Below are 19139 nucleotides of genomic sequence, written 5' to 3'. Positions count from 1 at the left end.
TACATCAATACCTTGATTCACATATGCTGCCATTAAAAACATGAACACAAGGGCGTAGTGAATAGTACATAGGCATTGGAGCCAGACAAGTGTCAGTTAAAATCCCATAACCATGGATTAATTGCTGTGTGATATTGGGCCAGTGTTTCAACTGTTTCGAGAAGAGTTCTCACTGTGATTGAAAATCAAATAGCATGTGGTAGGAATTGTAACTGTCACAGAGTAAAGACTCAAAAAGTGGTAGCAACTGATTACTCAATATATTTAGGGCAAGAGCTTTAAAAATATATATCTACCTATGACAGGTGATGCCATATTAAATATCAAAGTTTCTTAGGCAAATTTACTTCAAGCTTATGTCAAATGTCATTAACTTCCTAACAGGTAAAACAGCAATTTGTCATAAATGGGTCACAGGAGTATAAAAACCAATAGGTTATATGTCTGATGAACTTGCATGCATCTATGTGCGTGTGATTGTGTGTGCATGCAGAAGTGTGATTTTTTTTAAATGTTTCATTTCACAAGGTCACTAAAAATATAATGGCTCTACAATTAACTACAAGGAAGTATGTTGCAAGATAGTCCAAGTGCACACACTGCAAGTCAGAGATGCAAACATCACATCCAGCAAGCAAATAAGAGTGTATCTGTACCTGAAACAAGGATGCTAAGGTCATCCACAACAGTAGTGTCTAATGGGGTAAGGTAGTATGAAAGAGTGAAGCAGCATCAACAGAGAGTAAAACAGAGTGACTGCAACATGTTCTTCATTTTTGTCACTGCTTTTTAATACATTACTTCAGATTTCAATGTAAAATTTTGAATAAAAGGAATTATTATATATATGTTTTGTTTTTGAAACAAATGTTCTCTCTTTTCGAAGAATAAATTACATTTTATTTTCCTCCAGCTTTATTGAGATATAATTGACAAATAAAATTAAATAAATCTAAAGTGTATAATATAATATTTTGATTTGTGTATACTATATGAGGACAGGATTTGGGAAGCTTCTAGGTTGGTGAACAAGAAGAACACATCCATGTGTTGGGAGCGTGGCACATCTTAACTTCATAGGAACAGAAGGTCCTGTGCTTGATATCCTTCAAGACCTTGCAATTTATATGTATGTGTGTGTGTATATATATATATATATATATATATATATATATATATATATATTTGCCCTATACATCTATTTCCTCTGGCTGTTCATCTGTATCCTTTGAAATAGCCTTTATAATAAGCTAGTGAATGTGTTTACTGGAGTTCTATGAGCCACTCTGGCAAATCAAATGGACCTGAGGAGCAAGTCGTGGGAACCACAGTTTATAGCTGGTAGGTCAGAAGCACAAGTTATAACCTGAAACTTGTGAATGGAATCTGAAGTGGGGACAGTCTAGTGGGATTAAGTCCTTAACCTGTAGGATCTGACACTGTCTTCAGGTAGATAGTGTCAGAATTGAACTGAATTATTACAGGACACCCAGCTGGTGTTAACTGAAAAATTGGTTGGTGTGTGTGGAGGTGTCTTCTTTTGTTCTTGGTTAGTCTAGTTAGAGGTTTGCAATATTGCCTACCTTTTCAAAAAACCATCTCAGTTTTGATGATCTTTTCTATAGTGTTTTGTCTTAATGTCATTTATTTCTGCTCTAATCTTTATTATTTTCTTCATTCCGCTTATTTTTAGCTTAGTTTTTATTCTTTTTTAGTTTCTTAAGGTGTTATGCTAGGTTCTTTGAGCTCTTTCTTCCTTAACTTGGCATTTGTTGGTTTAAACTTGCCTCTTAGAACTGCTTTTGCTATATCCCATAGGTTTTGGTAGTTGGGTTTCCATTTATGTTTGTCTCAAGGTATTTTTAAATTTTTCCCATTTTGTTTCTTGTATGACTCAAATGGTCATTCAAGAATGTGTTGTTGAATTTTCACATTTTTGAGTTTTTTTGCTTCAGGGAAACAGAAAAACACAAGAAGTTTTCAGTAACTGATAAACACAATAATTTTTTAGTAACTGACGTTAAAGAAATGGAGATCTATGAAGTACCTGACAAAGACTTTCAAAATAATTATTTTAAGTAAAAAGTCAGCTGCAAGAGAACACAAATAGACAACTCAATAATACCAGGAAAAACAATACATAAAAAATTAGAAGTTAAACAAAGAGATATAAATGATTAAAAAGAACTAAACAGAAGAAGCTGAATAATGCAATGAATGAAATAAAAATTGCAAGAGAAAGCTTCAACGTCAGACTCAAGCAGAAGAAAGAAAGAATCTGTTAACTCACAAATAGCTTATTTGAAATTATTCAGTCAGAGGAGAAGGAAGAAAGTTTATGGAATTTGTAGGACAGCATCAAGTGGACTGATACACAAATTCTGAAACTCATGGTATAAGAAAGAAAGATAAAGGAGATAAAAGCTTACTTAAAAAAAAATAGACAAAATCTTCACAAATATTGGGAAGGGTAAGATATCCAGGTTTGTATACCTCAAAGGTCCCCAACCCAAGAACATAACACCAAGATATATTATAACCAAATTTTCAAAAGACAAAGAGAGAATTTTGAAAGCGGGAAGACTAAAGCAACTTGACACACAAGGACATTTTTATAAGACTATCAGCATATTTCTCAGTAGAAACTGCACTCCAAGAAAGAGTGAGCTGATATATCCAATGTGGTGAAAAAAAAAAAACTGACAAACAAGAATACTATGCTTGGCAAAGCTGTTCTTCAGAAATGGAGGAAAGATAAAGATTGTCTCTAAAGAAATGCTGAGGAAGTTTGACATCACTAGATCTTCCTTACAAAAAATGCTGAAGGAAATTCTTCAAGGTATAATAAAAGATGCTAATTATTAATGTAAAAACCTATGGGAGTATTAAGTTCACTGAAACAAATATACAGTCATACTCAGAATAATCATCAGGATATTGTAATTGTGCAATGATATTGTAAGGATGGTGTGTAAACCACTTTTAACTATAGTATACAAGTTAAAAGACAAAAGTATTTTTAAAAGACTATAGCAACAATAATATATTACATGACGCACAGTATAAATAGATGTAAATTGCGACATTAATAAGATAAAATTTTTGGGGGGGAGAATTAAAAGTGTAGTTTTTTATATGATGGAAAATAAGCTTATTTTCAACTTAAAACAGTTATTTATAACTAAGGTATGTTTTATGTAAGCCTCATAGTAACCAAAAAATAATTTTTTAGCAGCTGGCAAGATGGCCAAATAGTAACAGCTCCCTTCTGCAGCTCCCAGCGAGGTCAACACAGAAAGTGGGTGACTTCTGCATTTCCCACTGAGGTACGCAGCTCTTCTCATTGGGACTGGTTAGACAGTGAATGCAGCCCACGGAGGGTGAGCCAAAGCAGGGTGGGGTGTCGGTTCACCCAGGAAGGACAAGGGGTTGGGGAACTCCCTCCCCTAGCTAAGGGAAGCCATGAAGGACTGTGCTATGTGGAAGAGTGCATTGCAGCCAAGATACTGCAATTTTCCCATGGTCTTTGCAACTCGCAGACCAGGAGATTCCCTTGGGTGCCTACAAAACCAAGGCCCTGGGTTTCAAGCACAAAACTGGGTGACCGTTTGGGCAGACACTGAGCTAGCTGCAGGAGTTTTTTTTGTTTGTTTTTGTTTTTGTTTTTGTTTTTGTTTTATATACTCCAGTGGCACCTGGTACACCAGTGAGACATAATTGATCACTCCCCTAAGAAGGGGGCTGAAGCCAGGGAGCAAAGTGGTCTAGCTCAGCGGATCCCACCACCATGGAGCCCAGCAAGCTAAGATTCACTGACTTGAAATTCTCGCTGCCAGCAAAGCAGTCTGAAGTAACCTGGGATGCTCGAGCTTGGTGGGGAAAGGGTTGTCCACCATTACTGGGGCTTGAGTAGGCAGTTTTCCCCTCTCAGTGTAAACAAAGCCACTGGGAAGTTTGAACTGGGAGGAGCCCACCACAGCTTGGCAAAGCTGCTGTAGCCAGACTGCCTCTCTAGATTCCTCCTCTCTTGGCAGGGCATCTCTGAAAGAAAGGCAGCAGCCCCAGTCAGGGGCTTATAGATAAAACTCCCATCTCTCAGGGACAGAGCACCTGGGGGAAGGGGCAGCTGTGGGCACAGCTTCAACAGACTAAAACATTCCTGCCTGCTGGCTCTGAAGAGAGCAGCGGATCTCCCAGCATAGCACTCATGCTCTGCTAAGGGACAGACTGCCTCCTCAAATGGGTCCCTGACCTCCATGCCTCCTGACTGGGAGACACCTCCCAGCAGGGGTTGACAGATACCTCATACAGGAGAGCTCCAATTGGCATCTGGCAGGTGCCCCCCTGGGATGAAATTTCCAGTGGAAGGAACAGGCAGCAATCTTTGCTGTTCTGCAGCCTCTGCTGGTGATACCCAGGCAAACAGTGTCTGGAGTGGACATCCAGCAAACTCCAGCAGACCTGCAGCACAGGGGCTTGACCGTTAGAAGGAAAACTAGCAAACAGAAAGGAATAGAATCAAAATCAACAAAAAGGACGTCCATACAAAAACCCCATCTGAAGGTCACCGATATCAAAGACCAAAGGTAGATAAATCCATGAAGATGAGGATAAGCCAGTGCAAAAAGGCTGAAAATTCCAAAACCAGAATGACTCTTCTCCTTCAAAGGATTACAACTCCTTGACAGCAAGGGAACAAAACTGGACAGACAATGAGTTTGACGAATTGACAGAAGTAGGCTTCAGAACGTGAGTAATAACAACTCCTCTGAGTTAAAAAAAAGCATGTTCTAACCCAATGCAAAGAACCTTGAAAAAAGGTTAGAGGAGAATAACCAGTTTAGAGAAGAACATAAATGACCTGATGTAGCTGAATAACACAGCACGAGATCTTTGTGAAGCAAACACAAGTATCAATAGCCAAATCAATCAAGCAGAAGAAAATATATCAGAGATTGAAGATCAACTTAATGAAATAAAGTGTGAAGACAAGATTAGAGAAAAAAGAATGAAAAGGAACGAACAAAGCCTCCTAGAAATATGGGACTATGTGAAAAGACCAAACTCACGTTTGATTGGTGTACCTGAAAGTGATGGGAAGAATGGAATCAAGTTGGAAAATGCTCTTCAGGATATAATGCAGGAGAACTTCCCCAGCCTAGCCAGACAGACCAACATTCAAATTCAGAAAATACACAGAACACCACAAAGATATTCCTTGAGAAGAGCAACCCCAAGACATATAATCATCAGATTCACCAAGGTTGAAAAGAAGGAAAAAATGCTAAGGCAAGCCAGAGAGAAAGGTAAGGTTACCCACAAAGGGAAGCCAATCAGAATATCAGCAGATCTTCCTGCAGAAACCCTACAAGCCAGAATAGAGTGGGGGCCAATATTCAACATTCTTCAAAGAATTTTCAACCGAGAATTTCATATTCAGCCAAACTAAGCTTCACAAGTGAAGGAGAAGTAAAATCCTTTGCAGACAAGCAAATGCTGAGAGATTTTGTCACCACCAGGCCTGCCTTATAAAAGCTCCTAAGGGAAGCACTAAATATGGAAAAGAAAAACCAGTTCCAGCCACTGCAAAAACATGCCAAATTGTAAAGACCATCGACACTATGAAGAAACTGCATAAACTAAGGGGCAAAATAACCAGCTAGCATCATAATGACAGGATCAAATTTACACATGACAATATTAACCTTAAATGTAAATGGGCTAAATGCCCCAATTAAAAGACACAGACTGGCAAATTGGATAAAGACTCAAGACCCATCAGTGAGCTGTATTCAGGAGACCCATCTCACATGCAAAGACACACATAGGCTCAAAAAAAAAAGGATGGAGGAAGACTTACCAAGCAAATGAAAAGCAAAAAAAAGGAGGGGGTGCAATCCTAGTCTCTGATAAAACAGACTTTAAACCAACAAACATCAAAAAAGACAAAGAAGGGCATTACATAATCGTGAAGGGATTAATGCAACAAGAAGAGGTAACTATACTAAATATATATGCACCCAATACAGGAGCACCCAGATTCATAAAGCAAGTTCTCAGAGGCCTACAAAGAGACTTACACTCCCACACAATAATAGTGGGAGACTTTAAGATCTCACTGTCAATATTAGATCAACGAGACAGAAAGTTTACAAGGATATTCAGGACTTGAACTCAGCTCTTGACCAAGTGGACCTAATAGACATCTACAGAACTCTCCACCCCAAATCAACAGAATATACATTTTTCTCAGCACCACATCACACTTATTGTAAAATTGACCACATAATTGGAAATAAAACACTCCTCAGCAAATGCAAAAGAGTGGAAATCATAACAAACAGTCTCTCAGACCACAGTGCAATCAAATTAGAACTCAGGATTAAGAAAGTCATTTAAAAGTGCACAGTTACATAGAAACTGAGCAACCTGGTCCTAAATGACTACTGGGTAAATAACAAAATTAAGGCAGAAATAAATAAGCTCTTTGAAACCCATGAGAACAAAATCACAACATACCAGAATCTCTGTGACAAAACTAAAGCAGTGTTTAGAGGGAAATTTATAGCACTAAATGCCCACGGCAGAAAGCAGGAAAGATCTAAAATCAACATCCTAACATCACAATTAAAAGAACTAGAGAAGCAAGAGCAAAGAAATTCAAAAGCTAGCGGAAGACATGAAATAACTAAGATTGGAGCAGAACTGAAGGAGATAGAGGTACGAAAAAACTTTCAAAAAAATCAGTGAATCCAGGAGCTGTTTTCTGAAAAGATTAACAAAGTAGATAAAAGAAGAAAATAGATAAATAGATAAAAGAAAATAGAAAATAGATAAAAGAAGAAAAGAGAAAAGAATCAAATAGACAAAATAAAAAATGGTAAAGGGAATAAGACCACTGATTTCACAGAAATACAAACTACCATCAGAAATTATTATAAACATCTCTACGCAAATAAACTAGAAAATCTTGAAGAAATCGATAAATTCCTGGACACATACCCTCTCCCAAGACTAAACCAGGAAGAAGTCAAATCCCTGAATAGACCAATAACAAGTTCTGAAATTGAGGCAGCAATTAATAGTCTACCAACCAAATATAGCTCAGGACCAGACAGATTCACAGCCAAATTCTACTAGAGGTACGAAGAGGAGCTGCTACCATTCCTTCTGAAACTATTCCAAACAATAGAAAAAGAGAAACTCCTCCCTAACTCATTTTATGAGGCAAACATCATCCTGATACCAAAACCTGGCAGAGACACAACAACAAAAGAAAATTTCAGGTCAATATTCCTGATGAACATCAATTCAAAAATCTTCAGTAAAATACTGGCAAACTGAATCCAGTAATGCATCAAAAAGCTTATCCACCACGATCAACTTGGCTTCATTCCTGTGATGCAAGGCTGGTTCAACATATACAAATCAAAAAAATAGTCCATCATGTAAATAGAACCAACGACAAAATCCACATGATTATCTCAATAGATGCAGAAAAGGCCTTCGATAAAATTCAACACCCCTTCAAAAACTCTCAATAAACTAGGTATTGATGGAACGTATCCCAAAATAATAAGAGCTATTTATGACAAACCCACAGCCAATATCATACTGAATGGGCAAAAGCTGGAAGCATTCCCTTTGAAAACTGGCACAAGACAAGGATGCTGTTTTTCACCACTCCTGTTCAACATCGTATTGAAAGTTCTGGCCAAGGCAATGAGGCAAGAGAAGGAAATAAAGGGTATTCAAATAGGAAGAGAGAAGTCAAGTTGTCTCTGTCTGCAGATGACATGATTGTATATTTAGAAAACCCTATCATCTAAGCCCAAAATCTCCTTAAGTAGACAAGCAACTTCAGCATAGTCTCAGGATACAAAATCAATGTGCAAAAACCACAAGCACTCCTATACATCAATAACAGGGAAACAGAGAGCCAAATCATGCGTGAACTCCCATTCACAATTGCTGTAAAGAGGATAAAATACCTAGGAATACAACTTACAAGGGATGTGTGAAGGGCCTCTTCAAGGAGAACTACAAACCATTGCTCAAGGAAATAAGAGAGAACACAAACAAATGGCAAAATATTCCATGCTCATGGATAGGAAGAATCAATATTGTAAAAATGGCCATACTGCCCAAAGTAATTTATAGATTCAATGCTATCCCCATCAAGCTACCACTGACTTTCTTCACAGAATTAGAAAAAATTACTTTAAATTTAATATGGAACCAAAGAAGACCACTTATAGCCAAGACAATCCTAAGCAAAAAGAAAGAACAAAGCTGGAGGCATCACGCTACCTGACCTCAAACTATACTACAAGTCTGCAGTAACAAAAACACCATGGTATTGGGAACAACACAGATATATAGACCAATGGAACAGAACAGAGGACTCAGAAATAACGCCACACATCTACCACCATCTGATCTTTGACAAACCTGACAAAAACAAGCAATGGGGAAAGGGTTCCCTATTTAATAAGTGCTGTTGGGAAAACTGGCTAGCCATATGCAGAAAACTGAAACTGGACCCCTTCTTTACACCTTATACAAAAATTAACTCAAGATGGATTAAAGGCTTAAATGTAAGACCTAAAATCATAAAATCCCTAGAATATGACCTAGGTAATACCATTCAGGACATAGGCATGGGCAAAGACTTCATGACTAAAACACTAAAAGCAATGGCAACAAAAGCCAAAATTGACAAATGGGATCTAATTAAACTAAAGAGCTTCTGCATAGAGAAAGAAACTGTCATCAGAGTGAACATGCAACCTACAGAATGGGAGAAAATTTTTACAATCTCTCCATCTGACAAAGGGCTAATATCGAGAATCTACAAGGAACTTAAATTTACAAGAAAAAAACAACTCCATCGAAAAGTGGGTGAAGGATATAAACAGACACTTCTCCAAAGAAGACATTTATATGGCCAATAAACATGAAAAAAAAGCTCATCATCACTGGTCACTAGAGAAATGCAAATCAAAACCACAATTAGATACCATCTCACTCCAGTCAGATTGGCGATCACTAAAAAGTCAGGAAACAACAGATGCTGGAGAGGATGTGGAGAAATAGGAATGCTTTTACACTGTTGGTGGGAGTGTAAATTAGTTCAACCATTTTAGAAGACTGTGTGGTGATTCCTCAAGGATCTAGAACTAGAATTACCATTTGACTCAGCAATCCCATTACTGGGTATATACCAAAAGAATTATAAATCATTCTACTATAAAGATACATGCACATGTATGTTTATTGCAGCACTATTCACAATAGCAAAAGCTTGAAACCAGCCCAAATGCCCATCAATGATAGACTGGATAAAGAAAATATGGCACATATACACCATGGAATACTATGCTTCCATAAAAAAGGATGAATTCATGTCCTTTGCAGGGACATGGATGAAGCTGGAAACCACCATTCTCAGCAAACTAGCACAGGAACAGAAAACCAAACACCACATGTTCTCATTTGTAAGTGGGAGTTGAACAATGAGAACACAGGGACACCAGGAGGGGAACATCACACACCAGGGCCTATTGGGGGATTGGGGGGCTAGGGGAGGTATAGCATTACGAGTAATACCTAATGTAGATGACGGGTTGATGGGTGCAGCAAACCACCATGGCATGTGTATATTTATGTAACAAACCTGCACATTCTGCACATGTTTCCCAGAACTTAAAGTATTAAAAAAAAATAATTTTTTAAAACCTCCAGTAGATACACAAAAGTAAAGACAAAGGCATCAGAGCATATCAATATAAAAAAATTATCAAGTCACAAAGGAAGACAGCAAAAGAGAAATAAAGGAAGAAAAGAACTGTAGAACAATCAGAAAACAAGGAAATAGCAATAGTAAATTCTTACTTATCAGTAATTACTTTAATTGAAAATGGTTTACATTCTCCAATCAAAAGACAGAATGAATTAAAAAACAAGATCCAATGATACGCTTCCTACAAGATACTTCTTGTAGCTTTAAGGACATACATAGGCTGAAAGTGAAGGGATGAAAAAAAGATATTCTATGCAAATAGCAGCCAAAAGGGAGCAGAAGTGGCTTTAATTATATCATATAAAATTGACTTTAAGGACTGTCATAAGAGAAAAAAGAGGTCATTATATAATAATAAAATGGTCAATTTATCAAGCTGATGTAACAATTATAAATAAATATGCACTCAACATCAAAATATCTTAATGTACAAAGCAAATATTCACATAATTAAAGAGGGAAATTATCAGCAATACAATAATAATGGGAGAATTCAATACCCTATTTTAGCAATGAATTAATAATACAGACAAAAAATCAGTAAAGAAACAGTGGACCTGAATAACAATATAGACCAAATAGACCTAAAGACATATACAGAATGTTTCTTCCAACAACAGCAGAATAGTACTGTGATTTTTAGGATTTTAGGCCTTAAGAGATTTGGAGATTTTAGAATTTCAGCATTTGAGATTATGGTGTTTGTGACTGTGTCTTTTGGGATTACAACCCAGCTCATATTGCAAATGCTTTCTCCCAGTTCTTGGCTTACATTTTCAGTTTCTTCTTTATGCTCTTAGAAAAACAGCTGCTTTAATTTTTAAAACTCTAATGCATCAGTTTCTATTTTTTTCTTTTATAGTTTATGCTTTTTTTCTGGTCTTCTCTAATAAATCATTGCCTATGGGTCTATGACCCATTTTGATAGTGTGTGGTAGGAGTATGAGGTTACTATTTTTTCATATGGATACATAATTGTTCTTTCACCACTTGTTAAAAGCTGATTCTTTCCCTATTAATTAATTTTGATACCACTGTCAAGAATCAACCAACTTTATATATGTAAGCCTTCTTCTAGACTCACTATTATGCTCAGTTCATCTATACCTACTCCAAGACCACATTGTTTTATTACTATAAAATGCAAAACTATAAACATACATGAGACAAAACAATGGCTTTATAGTAATTCTTGAAATGAGGTAGTATAATTATCCAACTTTGTTCTTTTTCTACCAAAATTATCTTGGATACTGTAGGTTCTTTACCTTTTCATATGAATTCTAGTGTCAGCTTGTGTATTTATACAAATAAACCTGCTGGCTTTTTATTGAAATCATGTTGATCAGTTTGGGGGAGAATTGACACTTTAATAATGCTGTGGCTGAGTGCACTGGCTCACACCTGTAATCTCAGCACTTTGGGAAGCTGAGGTGTGAACATCACTTGAGCTCAGGAGTTGGAGACCAGCCTGGGCAACATACCAAGGCCTCTTCCTTACTAAAAATTAAAAAATTAGCCAGGTATGGTGGCACATGTCTGTAGTCCTAGGTACTTAGGCTGAGATGGGAGGATAGCTTGAGCTCAAAGATCGAGGCTGCAGTGAGCTATGATCACGTCACTGCACTCCAACCTGGGCAACAGAGCAAGACCCTGCCTCAAAAAAATATTTTGAGTCTTCCAATTGTGTGCTGTTGTCCAATGTCTGTAAATATATTTTCATATATTTTTGGAGCGTTCATGTGGTGTAAGTTTCTCTTGTCATGACAGGAGTGGAAAGCTGACAATTCTAATTTTAAACAGAATTCTGAAGAGGCCATGGCCAGTAATTTTTCTGTAACTGCAAATCAAGTTTTCCTAGTTTTAGTTTTAATACTTTCCCCCCATCCCTTTGACATAGAAAAGCAGAAAAAAGACCAGAAAAACCTAATTAAGATAGATTGCCAAAGTTCATCACTTTGGCAGGCCAGGTAAATGAGAGGGAATAAGGTTAGAAGACCAAAGTTTGAGTTTTGGTTCTATTTTAAGCTGGTATGGTCTTGGGTAAACTATGTAATGTCTTTTAACTTTAACTTTCTTATTAGAAAACATGGGGTTAATCCTCCTCTAATTTTTCCACAGGGCTATTTTAAGTCCCTTGTAAAATAATGCATAGATATGAAAATACTCTGTAAACTCTAAGGCACTGAACACAACTAAAAATTACTTTTGTAATTGAATAAAATAAAATTCTGTCCTCTCAGAAAACTCTCATTTTCTCTCTACCTCCCCAATTATCTGGATATTTGGCTCAGGATTCTTTTATGCGTCTTTTTTTCCTCTTATAGTTTGCAGTAAGAGAGGGAGGATGTTGTAGCACTTAGTTGAAAAGAAACATTCTCCAAAGCATTTGCCCTGTAGGGAAAATTTTCTTCCTCTCTATGGAATTATGCCTGAGAAATAATATACTTTGGGCTTTCAGCCAATCAAGAAACCAACAGCAAGAAAACATGTTTACTTTCACTTAGAAAGGAAAAAGATGGTTTTGATTTTATAAGATTTCCTTATTTAAAAACTATTTGCACATGTTTTTAAAAAGTTTAAAATTAAACTTTAATTATTGCTTATAAGACACTTTAATTATTGCTTATAGGAAAGTGTCATGACTGAATTTGTTGATTACCGAAATTATTCTGGTTTTGGTATTATCATCTCCAGGAGACTTGAACTCCATGACTTTTCAGAAATGCTTACTCATTCAATAAGCGCTAGCCCTGTCTCAGTGTATTGAATGAAACAGAACCTACAAATACTTTGCTTTCCCTAATTATTCTTTTATATTATGAAGTTTGGAAGCCAGACACACTTTTTTCTAATCTTAGCACCTTCTTCTATTAGTTATTCAACCACTCTAGGCATAAGTTTCCTCATCTATGGAATGGGCTGATATAAATAAATACAAACACACAAGGTTGATTTAGGATTGAATAAATTAATAAAATAAAGCATTTAGAACAATGCCTTATATGTGGTAAGTTCTCCATAATGGCGGGTGCAGAGTAGGCATTCAATAAGCATTATTATAAAAATACTTCATGTTATTTTTTGTGCTGTTCTTTTAGTGTACATAGTACAAGACTTATTTGGCAAGAATTATTCTAAGTTTTGAGGACCTAAACTGGGTAGACAGGAATCTTGATATTCACAAGCAAGTTTTGTACCAGAAACAAGGAACTCCTAAAACTCACCCTTCACAAATTTGAACATGTCAGTTGTTTGGAAGAATAGAATAGCTAAGTTTATGTGATTTACAGCTTGGACCCTGGCTCCTAAGGGTTGAAAGTCGCTTCATTAGTTTTAGACATTCCACTGGCTTTGTAGGTGGGAAAACAGGAATGCCTCTGCATTTTTGGACATGTCTTTTGGACATGTCCCAGGCTAGGCTGGGAGTTGTGAAAGGAAAGGGATGGGATTCCTTCCGCCCTACAATGACATCCACAGTGTCCACAGTGATTCCCTGTCACCTTATACATACCTTAAATGAGTGTAACTCTCTGTTGCAACTGCTTATTTTACTAGGTCTGATTTCCCTGTTAGTCTGAATTCTTTGTGGAGAAAAGGGAATGCATATTCACCACTGGTGGGAATGTAAATTAATTCAGCCGTTGTGGAAAGCAGTTTGGTGATTTCTCAAAGAAGTTCAAATAGAATTACCATTTGACCCAGGATTCCCATTATTGGGTATATACCCAAAGGAGTGAAAATCATTATACCATAAAGACACATGCATGTGTATGTTCATGACAGCACTAATCACAATAGCAAAGACATGAAATCAACCTAAATGCCCATCAGTAGTAGACTGGACAAACAAAATATGATACATATCTACCATGGAATACTATGCAGCCATAAAAAAGAATAAGATTATGTTCCTTGAAGCAACATGGATGGAGCTGGAGGCCATTATCCTAAGCAAACTAATACAGGAACAGAAGACAAAATACCATAGGTTCTCATTTATAAGTGGGAGCTAAACATTGAGTGCACATGGACACAAAGAAGGGAATGGATGCTGGGGCTTACTTGAACATGGAAGGTGCAAGGAGGGTGATGATTGAAAAACTACCCATTTACTATGCTTATTACCTGGGTGATGAAACAACCTGTACACCAAACCCCCCACAACAAGCAATTTAGCTATATGATAAACCCATGCATGTACAACTGAACCTAAAATAAAAGTGTTTTTTTAAAAATACATTCTCTACACGGTGGCCAGAGACGTCTTTAAAAAATACAAGTCTGATCACATATCTTCCCTGCTTAGAACTCTTTAATGGCTTCTCATTGGACTTGTAGTCTAAGCCATATCCCATTGTTCTACCTTCTTACTTCAGCCCTTGCCAACCTTCCAGTTGTCTTTGAAGCCACTCTCCCACTCATTTTCTGTGCTCCAGTCACTCTTAGCTTTCTGTCAGGTCCCCTGCCATGCCCTGTCTAGCTTTAAAGCCCTTTGCACATATTTGTTTTTTTTTCCTCTGCTGGTGCTCTCTTCCCCATTAGTTTTCCCATACTGGCTTTTTCTTGTTTTCAGATCCTCCCTGAGAACCAGTCTAGAGAAGAAGCCCTCCTTTAATTGGTATCTCAGGACCCTGTTGTGTGCTTCTTAGCACATACTATTATTTCTTAATTTTATATTTACTCATTTATTTATTCATTTATTCATTTATTTAGAGATGGAGTCTCACTCTGTCACCAGGCTGGAGTGCAGTGGCGCGATCTCGGCTCACTGCAACCTCCGCCTTCCAGGTTCAAACAATTCTGCTACCTCAGCCTCCTGAGTAGCTGGGACTACAGGCCCAGCTTTCTACTTTCTTGACCTCGTGATCCACCCATCTCGGCCTCCCAAAGTTCTGGGATTCAGGCGTGAGCCACCGCGCCTGGTGGCCAATTTTGTATTTATTAATGAGCTCTTTTTGGTTTGTTTTCTTGCTAGTAGCATGTAAGTTTTATGAGGTAAAGAACGTGTTTATTATATTCCCAGGGCCAAGGACAGTGCTATTTCTAGTAAGTATTTATTGAAATAATTATATATCAGTTGAAGTTTTCAAATTTAATTTGCATTTGTTTTCTGTCTTGCTAGGCAGGGAACCAAGCATTTGGAGGTAACATACACGAACATAGAAGTGTGTTAGTGGATGTGAGTGGCTAGATTTTGGCTAAACCAAAATTAAGTCCTCTCAATGCTACATGTTCAGACTTCTCAATTTTTGTTTAGCCACGAGGGCTTTATGTCTTTCAAGAAGGAATGCATCAGCAGATCAAAAAGAAGTATAAAGAAACAAGTTAACCAAGTTTTCAGTGTGGAGAGCTGAAGCCCTATTCTCCTGGTCCTAAGAGGTCCTTATATGTATGGAAAAAATAGCCTAGTATCTCGATATAAGAGGGATATTTGAGATAATGAAATATAAACTCTTGTGACAAGTGCTTTCAAATGGACTGTAGAAGGGTAAGGAGATGTATTATGGTTAACCTTATTCTCAGATAATTTTTGATCCTACGGACATTTTCTAGCCATTTTTGAATTATCTCAGCATTTCACAGACAGGAGCCAAGAGCTATTAACATTTATTTGGAGTGAAAAAGAGCACGCCAAGAAATTAGAATAAGTATCTTTTCTCAGCAGACTCCAGACCATAAAATGATCTGTATACAAACAAAAATCGATCAAAATAAATCTCAAACTCAGTGTACACACATCTCCTGTTGAGGATGGTGAGCTCCAGCACCACATCATGGTGGTCTCTCCAAATTGGGTTGGGCCACCTGCATGTTATATCCTTATTGGGCACAGCAATGCTTTCTAGATTACATTTTAGTGTTTTAATTTATTTGTATGAGGAAGGGAGGAGCACATACCATCGAGAGAACTTCTCAGCACAAAGATAGTTTTGTATTTCTCCCTTCAGACAAAAACTTGGCAAATTTTAACTTTGAAAGGCTTAGTTTTACCAAGGGGACAATTGCTACGGCTTGATGAGTTTAAATCAATATCCAAATGTCAGTGCTTTCCATTCCCTCTTATATCCAATAAAACAAAATAGGGTCCTTGGGTGTAAGTGAAGAAGAAACCAAAGCATTTTTAAGGGGCGTCTGCCAGTGGAGTAGCAAAATGTCTCTCTGTTCTCACTGCTATTGTTGTGGGCAACAAAAATAATCTGGGCCCAGTATTTACACAGCATAAGTAAGCTATGTACTAATGTTTATTGGGATACATGTGCAAAGTCTTTCAGAAGGTGGAACAGGCAGTTTCAATTGGTTTCTATAGTGTAATCAGCTATCCAGGAAGAAATTTCAAGAAAGAGTGCTACCTAAATTAGTTTCTCTAGAAATGGAATTTATGTTGCCTATAAAACTGTTTTCTCATTAATGGGTAACTTCCTCCTTAGTAACTTTGGTAAAAAAAAATGTACGTAGTAGGCTTTGAATGGTTTTCTTAAATTTTATAATAATCATTAACGGGTTTCTTCCTAGTCAATGTCAATTACTAACGCAGCTACTTTGCTATATTGACTTATTAAAGGGAGATAATAATGGTATGGAACCTGGGGCTTGGAAGCAAAAGGCCTTGTTTCTCATTTCAATTCTTGGACTAAATAGTAGTGAGATCTTGACCAATATATTTTCAGCCTCAATTTTTGCATATGTAAAATGGGGTAAATAATAATTTTAGAGATGGAGTAAAAATTAACTGTGATAATGCATAAAAGTGTTTAGTACTATGCTGAGCATATAGAAAGTGCTCAACAGATAGTAGTTAATAATTCCAGTAACAATGACAGTGGTTGCCTTCACTGAGTTAACTTTTTAAGTCAAATGTCTAATTGGATTGCACACATACATATAGTCTTAAAACCAAACACAATAACAATAAACAACAAAAAGTCAGCACATATTTTTTCATTTTTCAGTCTTTTCTGCTTATGGTACAAATATCCTAAATTATAATATCTCCTTGTTTTCTATTAACAGTGATTGAAAAAAGGCATATTGTTCCCAGCATTATTCTTTCAGCGTTATAGCAATACAGGGAAAATCAAGTGGAGAATACCATTATGATGTGTGCAGGGAAATGTGTGATTCTCGTGTGGCTTATCCAGAGGGCCACTTTGTGCTAACCTAACTCCTGGGTCATTGTTCAACACTTAGCTTCAAAAGCTGTTGAGTGCTGATGGGTTTTGATACGTGACAACTGCAGGCAGAAAACGCCAAGTGCAAGTAGTTTAAGGAGCACTCAGGAAAACTATTTCCTGACTAAAAGTACAAAGAGACATTGCATCTTCAATCCAATCCAGCATGTAGCCAGACTAAATGGAACAGAAGAATAAAATGTATTCCATTCATAATGAACTGAGACTGCACATAAAATAATCTTTTAAATATCCAAATGGTTAAAATGGATTATATTTCCCTTTGGGAAAGGAAGTAGTCAAAGGGATAGGTCTGATGAACTGAGCTTATTAAATTGGCTTTTGGTGATGATGAAAATGGTATTGACAAAAGGCAGTGGTATATATTTCACACACATTTGCAGAGGTGATAAACATAAAGTACTGCTCTGGTAAAAATTTGAGATGCTTTATGTTCTGACACCTGGACTCTGGTGGCATGCTTATCATCCAGAGTTGTGCTCAGCTTCAAGAAACTAAGGTGATTTTATGAATAAGCACCTTTAATCATTGGTGGAGTTGCTTTTTTAAAATTAGTATTTATTATTTATTTATTTATTTATTTTTGAGATGGAGTCTCGCTCTGTCACCCAGGCTGGAGTTCTAGAGTGCAGTGGCACGATTTCAGCTCACTGCAACCTCTGCCTCGCGGGTTCAAGGGATTCTCCGGCCTCAGCCTCCTGAATAGCTGGGACTACAGGTGCCCATCACCACACCTGGCTAATTTTTTTGTATATTTAGTAGAAATGGGGTTTCACTATGTTGGCCAGGCAGGTCTCAAACTCCTGACCTCAGGCAATCCACCCACTTCAGCCTCCCAAAATGTTGGGATTACACGCATGAGCCACTGTGCCCAGCCTGGTGGGATTACTTTTTAACTTCATACAACTATGCATTACTCGAGACAAGATTCGGGAATAGGAGGGGTGGACACCACTTTCTTCTGTTGACATTATCAGGGGAATTCCCATCCTTTTAGTGATATGGACAGGAAGCAGGGAGATATTGGGTAGAAAAGTGTGGTTCCCCTGTAAAAGCCCCACCCTCAAGCCTGGAAACCCGTGGCCCTGAATGGGAACAGGCATTTCTTTTTTCACACCCAAATGTTGCCTTCTGACCCACAATGCCCCCCTATACCATACCCATATACACCCCAAACCTCCATGAGCAGAAGAGCAGAGGAACAGAGAAGCAGAGAAGAGAAGGAATGTCTGAATGTTGAGGAGTTTGGCTAGGGATGGTCAGAGAGGAGATCGGCTGTGGGACCGCCAAACTCCAGGGGAAGATCATCTTCCCACTCTATCCCCTTTCCAGCTCCCTATCCATCCTGCAGAGAACCACCTCCATCCAGCAGTAAAATCCCCTGCATTCACCATCCTTCAGTTTGTCTGTGTGACCTGATTTTCCCTGGATGCCAGACAGGAACCTGGGTACCAAGAGGGCACTGAGCTAGTTAACACTTAAGCCTTCTGTGGATGGTAGAGCTAAAAGAGCACTGTAACACACCTGTTGAGACTTCGGGAGTCACAGGCATCTACCCCTAGACACTACCATGGGGCTGGAGCCCAAAAGCACTTGTCCCGGTTCCTGCACCTGCCCATCTGCATGCTCCCCCTCCTGTAAGGGGTTTGAGTGCACAGCAGCCAAACAGACATGCCACACCCCTGTTGCACATCTTGCGAGGGGGGCCAGGGAAATATCCTGTTTTATTAGTACAATACCTAAGAATCTATGAGTACTGTGAGTGCATATGAAGGCATGTTATTAACCTTGCTCTGGGAAACCCTCCTTTTCTAGTCTAGATTGTGAGTTATTTTATGATTCTTTACATATCCCAACTGATGTGGACATAATACATTTCATATTTCTGCCTTCATTAACAAAATAAAACTCAAGTCATGAGAGTTTTAGTAAAGGAAAGCAATTCAGTGTGTGGAAAAGGGTGGCTGACATAGACAACAATGGCTTGGTCTCTGAGATTTGAATGCCTTTGATTTATCTTCTTTAATATAGAAGGCACCACTATGTTAGCCTTTTGAGAACATAGATATTTCTGTAATTCTTTGTAGAAACATTGAAAAATACCCTTCCCTTGCTTCCTAGTAGCCCAATTGAGACTTGACTGG

The sequence above is a fragment of the Pongo abelii genome, chromosome 4, assembly GCF_028885655.2.
Source record: "Pongo abelii isolate AG06213 chromosome 4, NHGRI_mPonAbe1-v2.0_pri, whole genome shotgun sequence".
Classification (NCBI taxonomy): Eukaryota; Metazoa; Chordata; class Mammalia; order Primates; family Hominidae; genus Pongo; species Pongo abelii.
Note: the sequence above shows the minus strand (reverse complement) of the source record.